Source organism: Nannospalax galili, unplaced genomic scaffold, assembly GCF_000622305.1.
Source record: "Nannospalax galili isolate Female #2095 unplaced genomic scaffold, S.galili_v1.0 scaffold265, whole genome shotgun sequence".
Classification (NCBI taxonomy): domain Eukaryota; kingdom Metazoa; phylum Chordata; class Mammalia; order Rodentia; family Spalacidae; genus Nannospalax; species Nannospalax galili.
This window is the reverse complement of record NW_008353747.1, coordinates 2,858,679-2,864,678: the sequence shown is the minus strand read 5'-3', so window position 1 is coordinate 2,864,678 and position 6,000 is coordinate 2,858,679.

Sequence of the window (6,000 nt, the reverse complement as noted above, 5' to 3'; positions counted from 1 at the left end):
TTGTAGTATTTAATAATGCTACTGAAAAACACACATATAAATATAAATATGAGTGCATGTGTGTAGCTGATGGTTACATAACAAAAATCACAGAGCCAGGCATGGGAGATATGCCTTTGAGTTCTTGTTCTGGGTAGTCCAAGAGACCCCCCAAATAATACAGGCTATTGCCACAGTGCTGGGTTGCCTTCCAGAAATTGAAGGTAAGACAGGATTGCTGAAGGCACAACATACTTGGACACAAGACTTAGAGCAATCAAGCTGAAACTGACCTGGAAGCCTCCTCCCTGAAGATGAGCTCTCATAGTATCAGAAGATCTATGCAAGCTGCCAAGGGAGGAAATCAATGAACGATCCTACCCAGATGTAAGGCTATTGACCACAACAATGACTGACCCAACAAATGATCTCTACTTATGCAATAGTGACACTTTTATCTTAGGGTTGATCAACAGTTGTCTAATTAAATTTAAGGCCTGCTCAATGGGAGGGAAGTCAAGTGTGTGATGTAAATATAGCCAAGTACATATGGCTGGAGTCATCATAGATCCTAAAGAGAAAGCTACCTCTGTTACTTCTCTAGTCCAGCATAATTTCTTATTGTATTCTAGTATGTATTCTTATATCACAGACAAGTGTAACTCTTAGACTATTAGAAAGTTCCATGAATGGTCAAATGCAGAGATTAAGTAGCTGTGAGGAGCCCAGCCCTAAGTGACACATCTACAAGGCAACCTCTACACCTAAGGCTCAGGAAGCAGAAGAAGAGTTGGAAAGAATGTAAGAGCCAGGGGGACAAGAAAGGGAAGCTACATCAATGAAACTCCACAGTATGATAATCTAATGAGATTTACATAATGACAAAACCAGTTGACACACCAAGGTAGTTGTGGTAAATTTCAAGGGGTCCCCCCACTTAAGATGAAGCTACAGGAAATTGATGGATGCTGAGGGAGGGAGAATCAGTTTTCTCCAGGGACTAGCTCCCTGAGAAGTTATGTAATCCCTAGTGGACATCCCTAAACATACGTACACATAAGCACCATTAAATAGACTCAGTGCAATATATACATATATATATGTATGTGTGTGTATGTATAGATATGCATGCAAATATATAATATGTATGCAAATGTAACATCAATAATCAAATAAGAGGACAAGAAACTGAGAAGGAGTGAGGGCACATGGGAGGTGTTGGTGATGGACTGGGAAGGTTGGAAATAATGCAAAGACAATACTCATGTATGAAATTCTCAAAAATTAAAACATTTTGAAACTAAAAAGAAAATCCATCAATAAGGCATAACAATTTTAAATATGTGCAGCCACTGCCAGGTGTGGCTGCTCCTCTGTTCCGGCGGGCACCGCCTTCTATCACCCAGGCACCGCCCTTGGCTCCTCACTGTGGCCGAAATCTGTGGCTGCTCTTCTGCTCGCCTGGCACTGCCCTGTCCCAGACCCCAGGGCTGGTGAGGAGACTGTGTCAGCGGAGCCGCATTCAGACACAGGAGACCAGGTTCGGTGATGCAGATCCACTTTATTGTAGAAGGGTACAAGCTTATATAGGGGTGGGGGTCCAATCAAGAAGTTATAACTCAGATCTTTGGCAGGGCTGTGTCCTATCATGACATCACGAGTCAAGACATCTTATTAGCATAATAGGTTTCAGGTTATTTAGGTTCCAGTTTCCTGTACGGAGCCTGGATTCCTGGGAACCACGTGACCCAGGCTGTTCCAATATCTAAGTGTTGCAATTTAGAATCTCAAGGGTGGTGATCATGGAGTGGCAAGCTCTAGGCATCAGTCTCGTGATCTGCCAATGGCAGCAAATGTCACAAGGCATTCCTTGTTGCTCCGGTGGTCAGGCCCATTGCCTCCGGCCTGCTGTATAGTGTCAATAAGACTTTCACCCTAGGCTCAAGCCTGTCTCCCACAAATATGCAGCTAAAGGTGATTTCAATAGTCTACACTTTTCAGTAGATAGATCATTCTAACTAAAAAGAATTTATAAATAAACCTCAGTATTAAACTGAACCATAAATGAATTAGGCTATCTGCATAAGCCAACATCTGTAGAAATTCCCACCCCACAACTATGGAACACACATTCTTCTCAACAGGCCACAGAACTTTCTCCAAAACAGATCATATTTTAGATCATAAAGCAAGTCTTAAGAAATAAAGAAAACCAAAGTAAGTTATATATCTTCTCTGATCATAATGAAATAAAACTAGACATCAACACCAAGACATACTACAGAAATTATACAAATAAATGGATATTGATTAATGTGTTCTTGAATGATGAATGGAAAAATTAAGGAGGGAATTTTTTTAAAATCCCAGAATAAAAACAAAATGAAAACACAACTTAGAAGAATATTTGGAATACCACTAAGGCAGTCATAATAGAAAAGTTTATAGCTACAAGTGTTTATTATATATTTTAAAAAAATCACAGCTCAAATAAATAATTTAGTCATATACTTTGAGATACCAGAAATAAGAAAAAATCAAGCCCAAAGTAAGCAGATGGGAAGAAAATAGTGAAGATTGGGGTGGAATTTAGGATAATGAACAATAAAAGAACAACAGAAAAAAACCAATGAAGCAAAGAGTTCTTTAAAAAGATATATAAGATAGACGAGCCTTTAGCCAAACTAATCAAAAGGAAGAAAGTGAGCCCCAAACTGAAGCAATTAGAAGTGAAAAAGAAGACATTACATCAGATACTAATGAAATCTAGAGGATCATTAGGGTGTATTTTGATAATCTTGAAGAAATTTCTTGACACATATGACCACCAAAATTAAGTCAAGAGGGTATAAACAAGTTAAACAGATCTATAATCAGTAAAGATATTGAAGCATTAATAAATAAAGAAACTGCCAACAAAGAAAAGCCCAGGACCGGGTTCACAGCTGAATTCTTCCAGATCCTTAAACAACAATTAACACCAATTCGCCCTGAAATTGTCTCATTAAAGAGAACGAGAAGGAAAGCTACCAAACTCCTTAAACAAAGCCAACATTATTTTGATATCAAAACTGTAATAAGCATATACTAATAACAACAAAAAAATGGTCAATTTCCCTAATGAATAGTGACTCAAATATTTTTGATGAAGCACTCACAAACTGAGTTTAGAACACATTAAAAAGATCATATATCATGATTCAATTGGTTTCATTCCATGGACAAAAGGATGATTCAACACTGTAATTCTGATGGCTGCTGGGAAGGGAAGAGTCAGTCTCTTTTAAGTGTGTGGCTTGTGGTAGGTTAACCAGGCTTCAGTTGATGGACCCACACTGAAGGACATTTAAACTTACAAATTAGACTCTGTTGGCCTATATCTATTACATGAAATTGGACAGGGTATAGCAAGAAGATGGTGCAGATAAGGGAGGGGGTCTAAATACACTCAAAATATATGATATGAAATTCACAAAATTTCAGTTAAAAAGGGGGAAAATAAATGAATCTTTAAAAAAGTATAAATGTATCATGCCACTCAGGTAGATTCAGGAACGGAAATTACATGATCTTCTCAGATATGGAAAAATGTGTGCTATAATTCACCATCTCTTCTTGGTAAAATTCCTGAAGAAACGAGAAACAAAGAAGTATACTTCAAAAAATGTTCATATCTATAAGCTGGGGAAATAGCACTTCACATGCTAAAAGTCAAGCCATGCAAACCTCATAACCTGAATTTTCATTCCCAGAATCCATGTAAAAAGCTGAATGTGACAACATGCACCTGTAGGCCCAGCACGTCTACAAGGTGTGAGGCTGAAACAGGCCAATCACCAAGCTAGCCTGGAGTATGTGGTAAAGTGGAAGACACAAAGAACAGGTGGAAGGTGAAAACCATCCATTTAAATAGCTGTCCTCTGATCATGATCACATGTACTGTGATATGTGCACCCCACACACACCATATGTATACATATGCACGCCACAGATTTTCAAAAAGCTATATATGACAAAACTATGGCCAACCTTACACTAAAATGGGGGGAAATGCACTTCCTTTAAAATCTGGAAGGAGATGCATTTTTAGTCTGTCACTTCCTATTTAATACCATGGTTGAATATTACCCAAAGTAATAAGGAGAGACAAAGAAATAAAGGAGGTACAAATGGACAAGAAGTTAAAAATCCCTATTTGTATATGATATGACTCTTAAAAGGTGCTGAAGACTCCATGAGAAAATTCTTGGATTAGATACTTTCAGCAAAGTAGCAGGACACATACAATCAGAAAAAAATCAGTATCTGTTCTATACATCAATAATGATCATTACAACTAAGAAATCAGAATAATAAGCATATTCACAATAGCCTTAAACAGTATCTATGATCAACCTAACCAAGGAAATGAAAGATCTTTACCATGAAAGTTTCAAATGCTGAAGAAAGACCTTGAAGAAGATACTAGATAAAAAGGCATTCCATGGTCATGAATCTGAGAATTAATATTGTGGTCATGGCTACATTCCTGAAAGCAATCTAAAGATTCAATTCAATTTCCACTAAACTTCTAACGACACTTTTCACATAAATAGAAAAAAAATGAACCTACAATTCATGCAGAAGCACAAAAGACCCCAAATATCTAACATAGTCCTGAGCAAAAAGAACAATGCTGTATATCCATTTAACAATGTCTGGTTTCAAATTATTCTAGCAAGCTATAGAGATAGGAAGAAGGAAGGAAAGAAGGAAGGAGGGAGGGAGGGAGGGAGGGAGGGAGGGAGGAAAACCAGCATGAGGACTGGCAAAATGGTTCAGTGGGAAAAGACACCTGCTACTGAGCCTGACAACCTGAGTTCGATCCCCAGGACCCCCATATGGTAAAAAGAGAAAAAGAACCAATACCTGAAAGTTGTTTTCTGACATCCACACATATGTTGTTATACACACACACATACATGCACACACATGCAAATAAATAAATAAATAAATAATAAATACATACATGAAGAAATGTAAAAATTTTGCTTGCTTTTAAAATATTTTATTAGGGGCTGGAGAGATGGCTCAGCAGTTAAGACTAGCTGTCCTTGCTGAAGACCTGAGTTCAAATCCCAGCACCCACATGGTGGCTAACAACCATCCTTAACTCCAGTTCCAGGAAATCTGATGCCTTCTTCTGTTTTCCGTGGACATTGTATGACATAGGTGCACTTACATACATGCAAGCATAACACTTATACACATAAAATAAATAATTACAAAAAAGTTCTTAAAAATGTTTATTAAATCTTTGAGATTTTTATAAAATCTATTCTGATCACATTCTCCCTTTCCCCCAACTCCTCCCAGATCCATTCCTACCTTCCTACCCATAAAATTTTGTATTTTTTTCCCTTTAAGTCTGTTTTTGTTGCCCAAATACTCTTAATTGTGGAACATGCCCTAGGGAGTGTGGTTGGCCTATTAGGGGTCACACCCTCAAAGAAAAGTGACTCTTCCTTCCCCAGCAGCTATCAAATGCCAGAGTTCCTCAGCTAGGGCTGTAACTTCATGTTCACCTCCTCCTACTCCATGCTGGGATTTTGTCTGGCTTGAGTTTGTGCAGATCTTGTGCATGATGTCACAATTGCTATGAGTTCATATACCTACTGCCCAGTTGTCTGGCAAACACTATTTCCTTGTAGTCATCCACGACCGCTGGCTCTTACAGTCTTTCTGTCCCTTCTTCTATGAAGATCTCTGAGCCTTAGGGAAAGGGATGTGATAGTGATGTTCAGTTTAGGCCCATTTAAGGCTGAGCACTCCACAGTCCCTTATTCTCTGCACATATACCACTTATGACTTTCTGTGTTCATCACCTTCTACTGCAAGAAGCTTCTTTGATGAGGGTTGAGAGATGCACTAATCTGTGCATACAACAATAAATCATTAGGCATCATTTTAATACTATGCCCATTTAACAGACTATAAATAGTAAGCTCTCCCCTAGGGCCTATGACTTCTCTAGCTACAGGT